This window comes from Podarcis raffonei, chromosome 4 (assembly GCF_027172205.1).
Source record: "Podarcis raffonei isolate rPodRaf1 chromosome 4, rPodRaf1.pri, whole genome shotgun sequence".
NCBI lineage: Eukaryota > Metazoa > Chordata > Lepidosauria > Squamata > Lacertidae > Podarcis > Podarcis raffonei.
The window spans coordinates 98,116,559-98,128,624 of record NC_070605.1 but is presented as its reverse complement, the minus strand read 5'-3'; the positions used below and the strand labels follow the sequence as shown (position 1 = coordinate 98,128,624).

At 43.0% G+C, this 12,066-nt stretch overlaps 1 long non-coding RNA gene across 1 annotated transcript; it reads right to left on the bottom strand.

Annotated features, from left to right (window-relative positions):
* Positions 1-2,450: 2,450 nt before the first annotated feature.
* Positions 2,451-10,941, bottom strand: LOC128411972 (uncharacterized). The gene is made up of 3 exons (XR_008329989.1): positions 10,731-10,941; positions 8,455-8,566; positions 2,451-3,015 (listed from the first exon to the last, which is right to left on the bottom strand). It is a non-coding gene; the product is annotated as an uncharacterized LOC128411972 (long non-coding RNA).
* Positions 10,942-12,066: the final 1,125 nt, after the last annotated feature.

The window sequence follows — 12,066 nt, the reverse complement described above, 5'->3', positions numbered from 1 at the left end:
ATTATTATTATTATTATTATTAGCTATCCTTCACCAGCAGGTCCCAGGGCAAGTTACAGCAATTTGAAATTCAGACTTAAAAACAGTTTAATAACTTACAATTAAAAAAGCTGTATGATGAAGAAGCCAAATGTGCCTCTGTGGGGAGGGAATTACACAATTTAGAATCATAGAGTTTGAAGGGACCCTGAGGATCATCTAGTCCAACCCCCTGCAACTCAGAGGCTGCCGGAGAATGGTGCTCTCCTGAGGCACCACTTCAAACATCTGATGGAGGTGGAACAACCTTTGTTGATCTTAACACCTGGAAATGTCAGTAGGGAAGGAGGCAATCTTTCAGAAATTTGGATCCTATGTCATTTAGGGCTTTATACACTATGAATTCCACTATGAAAGTTCTGCTGGCCCAGTTATATCTGGGATGGCCTGTTCATGCATGCAAGTTATCATGTTATATTACAGTTTGCTTCTAATGAAGATCATGCATGTTTAAACACTGGTGTAAACATTGTTGTTAGTGATAATCCAGCTCAAGGGCATCCTGATCAAATTTGCAGATGACACCAAACTGGGAGGGGTGGCTAACACCCCAGAGGACAGGATCACACTTCAAAACGACCTTGACAGATTAGAGAACTGGGCCAAAACAAACAAGATGAATTTTAACAGGGAGAAATGTAAAGTATTGCACTTGGGAAAAAAAAATGAGAGGCACAAATACAAGATGGGTGACACCTGGCTTGAGAGCACTACATGTGAAAAGGATCTAGGAGTCTTGGTTGACCACAAACTTGACATGAGCCAACAGTGTGACGCGGAAGCTAAAAAAGCCAATGCAATTCTGGGTTGCATCAATAGGAGTATAGCATCTAGATCAAGGGAAGTAATAGTGCCACTGTATTCTGCTCTGGTCAGACCTCACCTGGAGTACTGTGTCCAGTTCTGGGCACCACAGTTCAAGAAGGACACTGACAAACTGGAACGTGTCCAGAGGAGGGCAACCAAAATGGTCAAAGGCCTGGAAACGATGCCTTATGAGGAACGGCTAAGGGAGCTGGGCATGTTTAGCCTGGAGAAGAGGAGGCTAAGGGGTGATATGATAGCCATGTTCAAATATATAAAAGGATGTCACATAGAGGAGGGAGAAAGGTTGTTTTCTGCTGCTCCAGAGAAGCAGACACGGAGCAATGGATCCAAACTACAAGAAAGAAGATTCCACCTAAACATTAGGAAGAACTTCCTGACAGTAAGAGCTGTTCGACAGTGGAATTTGCTGCCAAGGAGTGTGGTGGAGTCTCCTTCTTTGGAGGTCTTTAAGCAGAGGCTTGACAACCATATGTCAGGAGTGCTCTGATGGTGTTTCCTGCTTGGCAGGGGGTTGGACTCGATGGCCCTTGTGGTCTCTTCCAACTCTATGATTCTATGATTCTACATACCCCATGCATAGTCTCCAAATGGAGTCAGTCAGTCATCATTCATTCAACTGCCCTTCATCTGAAGATCACAGAATGATTTACAGTCTAGGAGAAAGTGCTCAGGTGTACAATGTCTGTTAGGGGTGGCTGTCCAATGCATGCATTATCTGTGGGGCTTGCAGACTGCCTAGAGACTATTAATACAGAGCCTGCACATATTAACTGTGCACGTGTGTGAAACATCTCTGAATAATCTGCATTTGCAGATACTCATTGCTGATTATACATGTCTGCGTCACATGCAGCATCTCCTGATGTTATTCAGTTTGTGCACATTCTACCTTCCTGCACATTCCCAAGGGAGGTTGGAAGTGATCCTGTGGGGGTGAAATGCTTCTGGGAGATGATATATAATGAGTTGAAAAAAATGTTGAACTATACATTTATAAAGAAACCAGAAGCATTTTTATTGGGCATTGTGGGGAGTGACATAAATAGAAAGGAATGTAAGCTCTTTTTATATGCAATAACAGCAGCAAGAATATGATAGGCCCAGAAATGGAAGCAAGAAGAGTTACTGACAATTGAAGAATGGAGGATGAAGTTAATGGACTATGCAGAACTAGATAAACTAACAGGAAGGATTCGAAACCGGCGAGACCAGAAATTCACGGAAGACTGGAGTAAATTTACGGACTATTTGAAAAGTAATTGTGAAGAACAGACGACGTTTGTAGGGTTGCAAGAAGTTTTGTGAGGCGTATTATTAGAAGTATTGTAAAAATGGAGAAGGGGGAGGATGCTTTGTTAAGAGATGTAAAGGCAATATAAAGTTAAGAAATGCATAAGAAGTGGTTAAAATGGTGGATCATCAGAGGTGCTGATGGAAGTCTAAAAAGATTGTATAAGTGATAAGTTTTGTGGTACATTTTATAATTTATATGTTAAAATTAATAAGAAAATTATAAAAAAGGAAGTGTTCCTGTGGGAGGGAAGGAAGGAAGGGGGGAGGGAGGGAGGGAGATGGAAGGAAGGAAGGAAGGAAGGAAGGAAGGAAGGAAGGAAGGAAGGAAGGAAGGGGGGAGGGAGGGAGGGAGGAAGGAAGGGTATTATATGAACTTTGTTAACACAATGCAGCCACATAAACTCTCTGAGGCATTAGCTGGTAACGATTTTAACTGGAAGAAACAATTCAAGGCTGGCTGTACAAATTGCCCTGCAGATTTGCTGTTTGTTGCAGTTGATGATTGGCGGGGGTTTTCTTCTTGTCTTCTGATTGATGCTCAAAAATGTGAGCAAGGCACATGGAGTCTATAAAGCAAGCTTTCCATGGCTGACTGATGTTGAAAACGTGATGGAATGGATGGGTGGGGGGAATCCCGGTGGGAGATATCTTTTTTAAAAAGAAACCTCCTAAAGTTACCTGTTTGCACGTATCAAATGTAGCCTTTAGCTAATTCTGCAGAAAAGTAGCACTCATTTGTTCCGGCTCCCTGACTGCAGTGGTGCCCTCTCTGAGTCAGAACTTGTTTCCCAGCGGTATAGAAGAATTCTCTACGCAGTAAGCACCTGAGATCTGAAAGTGCTGGAGGTGGAAATTCTGCAACAGCAATAAAAGAAAAGCCCAGCAGTTAACGCTCCCACTCATCACAGAACGCAAACCAATGCAGCAACCAGAACTCCCATGAGCAAAGCGAGATGAACATCTGCTTCCCTTGCTTCACAGCCTTCATTTTTAAATATAAAATCTCTCTCTTGAGACGGCTTGCAGCATTGCAGAGCTCAATAAATTACATTCCTCTGTGACATTCAAGCCAGTAGACAATGGGCAGCAGAGGCACACGCCATCACTTCCACTTGTTGTCACTCTGGGGAGTGTACACAAACACAAAAGGAGAGAGAGAGAGAGAGAGAGAGAGAGAGAGAGAGAGAGAGCTAAAAATTAGCATCTACTATCTTATGTAAATACATACACACATGCCTATCAATAAATCACATTTATATCCTGCTGGTTTTCCACTGTGGCTTCCAACAGTTCTGTGAGATAGCAACTGGCTCAGTGTCTGCTGGTTTATTTAGTGGTTGACTGCATTATTATTATTATTATTATTATTATTATCATTATCATTATCATCATCATCATCATCATCATCATCATCATCATCATCAACAACAACAACCTTTATTACAGTCCAGAGACCCAACAAATCGTTACAAAGCAATACACAATTCAGACAGCCTACCTCCAGGTTAAACAAGCATTTCCTTCAGAATATAGGGATCATTGGTTCTTGCAACCACCAACAAAGACTTGGCCACTGCTAATGTTCTAGCATTTTTATTATTAATTTTCATACTACCCTTCCTCTGAAGATCACAGGGTGGTTTACAATTTAAAAAACATAAAAATTCTCAACACAGTAACAAACAAAAGCTATACTAGTTAGGTGCCAGGCAAAAGCATTCCTCTTCTCCCAGCTAAAGGCTTGGGAGAAGAGGAATACTTTTGCCTGGCACCTAAATATAAGCAATGAAGGCACCACCAACATCATTATAAATGACTTGGATGAAAAAGTGGATGCTCATAAAATTTGCAGATGATGCAAAAACAGGTGGGATAGCTAATACATTAGAAGACAGAAGCAGGACCCATATTATCTTGACGGAATCAAGACCTGGACCAGAACTAATGAATTTCCACCAGAGCCTGTTTTCACATGCAAGGGAAGTCCCTAAGTGAGGTTTGACACCCATTTGCTACCCTCACTTTTAACCAGCCAGTTGAAGCCGTTTCCTGGGGTGTGGCCACTGTCACATGCTGACAGCTTCTAGGAGCCACAGGTGAGACATGGGTGCAGGGTGGGGACCAAAGGTGGACAAACTACCCCAGAAGAAGCACAACATGTTGCCCCCTCCCCTAACACCCCCATACACCCCATTGAACCAATGCATTCAACTTAGAATAAAAGGGCTTTAGATTAAACATTCAGGAGAACTACATGATGGTGCAAACTGTTCAACAGTGGAATAGACTGTTTCTGAAGTTGGTGGACTCTCCATCAAGAGACGTTTTTAAGTAAAGGCTGGATGACCAGTTATCAGGGTTGCTGCAGTGGTGGATTTCCAGCATTGGGCTAGATGAACTTTGAGGTCCTCTCCAGCTCTATGATTCTATGTCTTTCTCCAGTTTCTGTCCATCACACTATAATGTTTTGCAATGCTTATGTATGTTATCTCAGTAACTCCTAAAACAATGCTGTAAGGTAGCGTGGTGTTCCTTCCCCCATACTGAAGAAGGGGAAGGGGAAGGGGAAGGGGAAGGGGAAGAAGAAGAAGAAGAAGAAGAAGAAGAAGAAGAAGAAGAAGAAGAAGAAGAAGAAGAAGAAGAAGAAGAAGAAGAAGAAGAAGAAGGTCACACTCTTGTCAAGCTCCCAAAATAGAACTGGAGAGGTGTTCATTAATGGAAGAACTCATAAATGCTTTTTTAAAGAAAGGCATAAATGCTTGTTGTGCTTGGCAATCGTAAACCTAGGCTTGAATTTCTGAGGAAACTCTTCAAGATGTGTGTGGTTCCCTCCCCAATGAAATAAAATGTCCCCAAAATATTTTGTCTGACAACCACTATGACTAGTTCAGTTACAAAAATAAATAAATGAGGATATGGTCTGTGTGGAATGAGATCAATGTTCAATCGTCTGATGCATAGTCTTTTAACAAAATAATTCCCAAACTGTGTGCCAAAGCCATGCTAGCATCCATGAGAGAAATGCAGGAAACGTTGAGAGAGTACCTTAAATGTCATCCATTCCTTATTCCCTATAATTCACCTTACGTGGGTGAGTGAGATAAGCTTGCCACCATTTCTGTTCTGGGCAGTATGACTGGTTCATTTACTCACTCTTGATGGAGAGGTACAAAATTATTCACAGAGGAGGCGGCGAGCTATGTCTCTGCATGAATCACTGATCGCCTCTCCCTATACACCCAGAAGTGTGATTCATGCAGAAACACAGAATGGGGTGTTCCCAAGGACGGATGCTTCTTACGCTAACATACTCTAAAAATAAATATTTTGGGTGAATGATCGAAGTATGCTTCCAATTTTCATGTGGACGCAAAACTTTATTTTCAGAGAAATATGAGCCTCAGGTACCAGATGCTTGGCCAACAGCGTACCAACATTATCTGACAGATAAACTGAGACCGAAATCTTGAAGCCTTGTAAACATTCTTGTAGATGGTTTAAAAGCTCCTAAAATGGATTAGTGCTGTCCATCATCAAATAGATGTTTACATTTTCATACTCAGTGAAATAAATTTGGAGTCCCTTGAGTCAGAGTAAAAATTCTAAATAGATTCTCAGTGAATTATTTCCCCCACATAAACCTCAAATATATCAAGTAAACACCAGTCTGAAGGCACCTATCATTCTTGGGATTGTTTCTTTCTGCTTTGTAATGAAAGCTCCCAAGGGAGAAATTATACTAACTTGGAGCTGCGTGATGACACATTCTCTTCACAGCTACATTTGTCTTGTAACTTAAGCATGTTTCTCTCTCTCTCCTGGCAAGACATTAGGGATGGAGAATCTCTTTCACCCTGAACAGGCACATTCCCACATGGCGAGCCTCACAGGGTCACATGCCACTGGTTGGAAGAGCCAAATGAAAGCAGCCTTGTCAAGAACTGGCATACAGCACACACCCCACCAAACTCATACACTCACATGCATACAACACACCAGACCAGGTCCACATTCAGATACACATAACAATAAGCTGTGTGTGGGGAAACATTTCACCTTCTTTTTTTAAGCCTGAATGCTGGATTATGTGTGATTTTAATGGAAACAATATCCCTTTCTTACCTCTTGAATCTCCACAAAGGTCTTCTACCCACACAGCAATTAGCACAATGGAACAGCCTTTCTTTGCCACCCATAGAGGGATGCTTTCTACCTTAATCATTGTGTGTGTGTGTGAATTTCAGTGGGGTTGCAGTGCATGGGGAGGAGAAGATTAATTGCTGTGGGGTTCGTGAGCAGCAAGGAAGTCCCAAAGACTATACCCAGCCTTTGAATCCATGGTCTCCTCACCTCTGTAGTCTGTAGTGATAACATTGCAATCAGTGTTTCCATCAGATAATGTGGAGCTAAAATTAAAATTTAGATGTACGGGCTCCATCATGTATTTTTGTTTGGGTGCCAAACAAGGTCTCTTGTGTGTCATGGAACTGATGTAGCAAAAAGTATCTTCCGTGCACTTTTATCAAAGGTAAGCAATTAATAGGGGCAGAGGTAGTAAACCTGTCTGGAAGCCTTGCTGCTTTGTAACGTAATTGGCTTTCCAGAACAGTTCTTGGACACTTCTGAAATATGTACTCAGAGTGCATACAGTATCTCCTAAATCTTACTTAGAGCCCATAGCCACTTCAAACAAGTCTGTAGCTGCTCTCTAGCTGCAAGTGGGATATCGATCTTCTTTGTAGCTCTTCTTTAAAAACAGACAAGGCACCAACTCAAACTCCTCCTGTTGGATGACTACAGCTGAAACATAACTAGTTTATAGGTTCAAGGCATTTAGCTTTTACAATCATCCTTGCTGTGCCTTTGCCACCATTGCTCTGACAGCAGCTGCAGCAAAATAAAAAAATAAAAAGGAGCTGTGCTATATGCATATCAGGAGAGACTTGGGGGCTACCATATGCAATGTCTTTCCATTCTCCCAAGACACTCCCACAATAGGCAGAAGGAAGGTGCCAGCCCTGGAGTCGCCCTCCCTGCCATTTGTTGTTGGACAAGCATATGACCTTGCCCACACACATTGCTCTGTCAACAGATATACGGTAGGTATTGGGGTGGCCGGAGAGGTTTCTGCAGCTAAAGCAAAACATCCCACTGCCACCCTCACAATTCGTCTGTCTGAAAGTCTGTTCCGTCTCATTTTCTACTCATATGAAGTTGTTTCAAATAGTACTTACAATTTTCCTCTCTCGCTCGGTCTCTAAGAACTTGGAGTGGCTGTGAAGGAAAGTGTCTGCTGCAGGGATTTGAAACGTGTCCTAAAATGTATCTAGAAGTGGTAGTGTGTTACGATGTGCTGTCCTTTCTACAGCCATTGCATGGCAAAGAAAGATGGCTGCCGTCATACACCAAAGAGAGTAGCCACATTTTCCTCATATGTTGTCACTTGAAGGCTACTGGGGTCATTGTATGGGGAAGGCATGGCTGCCTCCATCAATATATGGGGACAACCATAGTTTTTCTTGTACAATTCTCGTGGGAGGAATAGCATGTCTACATGTGCCACTACTTCCAGGGACATTCAGACACATTTTCAGCTTACACTTTATGCCTAGAATTAATAATGATAATGATAACAACAACCGAAGAAGAAGAAGAAGAAGAAGAAGAAGAAGAAGAAGAAGAAGGAGAAGGAGAAGAAGGAAGAAGAAGAAATGGTTTTTAAAGGGGAAGAATGAAGGCAGCCTTCAGACTACCTCCCTCCATTTTGACAAGAGTTAAGGATGGATGAATTCAAAGGGTGGATGGATGTGTCAATCTCAGAACTTTACTTTTTTTTCCAATCTCAAGTCCAGTTTGCCACATTTACATATCTGCGTTCCTCTTTTTTTTTAAAGTTTTCATGAAAATTCATCAGCATTATATTGTGCACTTCTCCCTCAAGGTATATTTCTGTGTGCAATTGTGCCAGCTGCTCACATGTCTCCTGGTATACATGCATCTTCATGCATGCTTTCCTATAAGACCTGCATTTCTACACACTTATTTTGGTCGGGAAAGTGCAGCACAAAATTTGAAGAATTGTGTGCATTTCAAAGCATACCTGGATTTGGGTTCACAAACTGTTTCAGGAAGCGTGAATTAGCGAGGTTTAAAGTAACATGCCTAATAGGAGTACAATTTCTGGAAGGTACCATATTCTGATCTGCACTTTATTCCAGGAGCTGCAGATTGGGCAAATTTACTATGGAATGGGTTGCTGCACAGATTTCTCAAGCATCTATCATACCAACTCACCTCAAAAGTTATTAAAATGACTCATTCTTCAAGGAGCTATTTGAACCTTGCTGCCTGCTGTATGATTCTATAGCATTTCCGTTATCATCTGAGGTAGCTGATTAGCTCATTCCTAGTCACACACAGGGGACGCGGGTGGCGCTGTGGGTAAAACCTCAGCTCCTAGGACTTGCCGATCGCATGGTCGGTGGTTCGAATCCCCGCGGCGGGGTGCGCTCCCGTCGTTCGGTCCCAGCGCCTGCCAACCTAGCAGTTCGAAAGCACCCCTAAGTGCAAGTAGATAAATAGGGACCACTTTCTAGCGGGAAGGTAAACGGCGTTTCCGTGTGTGGCTCTGCCTCGCCAGGGTAGCTTCGTCACGCTGGCCACGTGACCCGGAAGTGTCTCCGGACAGCGCTGGCTCCCGGCCTATAGAGTGAGATGAGCGCACAACCCTAGAGTCTGTCAAGACTGGCCCGTACGGGCAGGGGTACCTTTACCTTTACCTTAGTCACACACAGGCAAAATAACATGGCATAGTATCAACTGAGAGTATTGTCAAGGGCCACAGAGGTAGAGAAGCCTCTTTCTCATAACCTAACTTAAACTATATGTTCCTTGGTGTTGTGGCAACTATATTTTCCCGCAGAGAGCAGAGGGTTTATATATATCTATATCTCAAAACAATAATGTCTGGTTCTGTGCCAGTTGGTCATTCAAGCTTTGCACCAGTTCATCTATTTCTGCTTTAAGCACCGATAATTGCTTTTCAAACATTCCGCTAAGAATAACCTGACCACAATCTAATTTCCAGATGCGACTTTGATTGCGTTTTGCCTCATTGCTGCTTGGCAATGATTAAAATCTATTTCAAAAACAGTCACCTAATTGGATTCCATTCTTGTCCTCCCACCCTGGCCTCTCATTTCCAACAAAGAATCTTCGGAGTCTCCTCCTGATATGAACCAGAAACCTTGGATTTTCGAGTTTGTTGGTATTAGAACAGAGCCTGTGGGAGTTTGAAGTTAAAATGGTATGGAAAGTCCATTGGCTAGATTGGGGAAAAGAAACAGCTGACAGGTGCCTCTTGTAAGGCAAGGTGACATTGTGGGTTTGGGCCGCCATTAAGGACTGTAGACTGGGAGACATGAATCTGAACCATTAGCATGGAGTCTACTGAGATGTTCTCCTGCCCAAGCTCCATTGAAATAAACCTGTGCAAGAACATGGTAACATATGCATAGATTCTATTCATTTCAATGAGGCTGCAACAGAAATGCCTCTGGTTAGAGCTGAGCCAAAGCTTATCACACAGCATATAGCTGAACTATGGAATTAACTTCCACAAGTAGTAGTAATCACTACTAACTTGGATGACTTTAAAACAGGATTAGACAAATGCATGGAGGATCCATGGCTGTCAGGCTTCGGGAAAATGGCTTCCTCCCTTCCTTTGGCCATGGATAAGCAGAACAAAGCGAAAATAGTCTCTTACCAGTTAAAGAGATGTTTAATGTTCACAGCGAAAGAACAAAGACTCCATTCTTGGGGGGAAAGATGCTCCCAATTATTTTATTTTATTTTATTTACTTACGGCTATTAGCCCATAAAGTATGTACAAACATAAAAACACAGAGACATAAAGACCGATATATCCGACAACAGAAGGTGAACACCACGATGCAAGGGTGGGTCCTTGAGCAGAGCCAAATGACAGCTTGGGGCCAGGAGAGCTCCAAGGGACGGATCACAGAGAAAGGAAAACTGAAGACGAAATCCGACATGCACTCTCATCATAACAGTCCGATTAGTTTTGATGTTTTTGTTGTTTTTTGGTGGTTTTTGTGTGTGAGATAACCGCATTCAGGAATCTTGCCACCTGCAGAGTTACAGAAGGATCTGTATCCTGCAAAAGCAGTGCGGCGTGTAACTCAACAGGCCTGCCAACCAAGCGCAGTAAAGCAGGACCCAGGAATTTAGTCCTGGCTATGCTATGTAGGGGACAGTTGAACATTATATGTGGAAGAGATTCAACAGTTTTCCCGTCACACACGCATAGCGGAGACACCAAACCCTTGGAAAATCTGTGGCTCAGCGGGTTCGATGGAAAGACATTGAACCTTGCACGAATAAATGCGAGTCGGTGTGGTACTGATGAAAGAGATGATATGTATGATGGAAGGCCAAGTGGTGGGGTACTAATTAAGGTTTCCACCCACTTCCCCCTGAAGCCACCCCCATCACTTCCTCATCTGGCACCCGATCTCGCAACCATTTGGCCTTATGTGTAGCTCTACCTTATCTGCTCTCCTTGACTTTGGACTGATCGGTTGGACACTTTCCAATGAAAGGGAGTCTGTTAATTCTCTTTCTCCCTGTTCATCTTCTCCTACTGTTCCCCACTCAGTTCTGCCCAGCTGTTGTCTTCCGAACTATGTCCCTCTGCAAACCACTGCTCCAAATCTATACTGCTCCACTGCTCCTGGGCAGCTTCAGGATCCTGGTCAGGAGCAGGGGGAGGCCCCCATCATTCCTGAAGAGAGTAGCTCCTGATCAGCCTGCTCTCTGACAATGGCTATGTTCTAATTCCAATGTTGGAAGCAGAATGCTTTTGATTTCCTGTTGCTGGAAATCACAAGTGAGGAGGTTGGTGTTGTGTTCAGGTCAGTTTTCTGGGCTTCCCAGATGAGAACAGGAAGATGGATTAAATGGGCCTTTGGTCTGGTCCAGCTGGGCTCTTCATATGTTCATATCAGAATACAATTTTCCCTGAGATTTGGTTTCTCTTTTTAAAAAACATTTTAAACCTGCTCCTCAGCCTAAAAAAAAAAGCTCCCAGAGCAGCTTATATACAATCATTTGGAACAACACACTCCCTGCCTGAAGGCTTACCATCTAAAATACAGTACACAAAAGGAAAAAGGGATGGGGAGAAGAAAAAAGCAAAGTCAGATGCCAATTCTTAAAGTTAAATGGTAGTTATTGCAATGACCAGCTGGGCACAGTTCAGGGGAAGGAGGTCTCCCACAGAGCTGGCCTTTCAGCAGAGTTGATGGAATGAGATTCAATCAATCCCTAGCTGTTTCAGTTCCCATCTCCTGAAAGGCGTAGGCCACTCTGCTGAATTTTCGCCAAATGTTCTCCACCATTGTGTTTGTGTGTGTGTGCTACTATTCCTCCCATCTGCCTCACCGGAGAACAATGCTACAATGCTAGGACTGAGCCTTGTAGAGGGGTGACACCCATTTAAAAGCACTAGGCTGGAGGGGTGGGTGCGGGGAAAAACCATTGCCAATGATGATGGTGAGTCCCACCTCTGAGCATTAGCTGGGCAAATTATTCTCCTCTTGAAGAAATCTGGAGAAATGATTCCCCCAATTTCTCTGTTCAAAAATAGAGTGGAGAATTTGGAGACACCTTTAACATCCATGTCTAATTCTTGTAGATTGTTCCTCCGAATACAGAGGTGTTTCCACCTCAGGGTGTTTCCAGACAGAGGCTTCATAGTGCTTGATATTGTCAGTCAGATATTGCAAGCAGGTTGTCAGCAACAGTGCTATTGTTTTGAACTGACTTTTAGGTGGAAAGAGTTCCTGTGGAAATCTGGATTAAGGGAGTGGGGACATAGGCTGG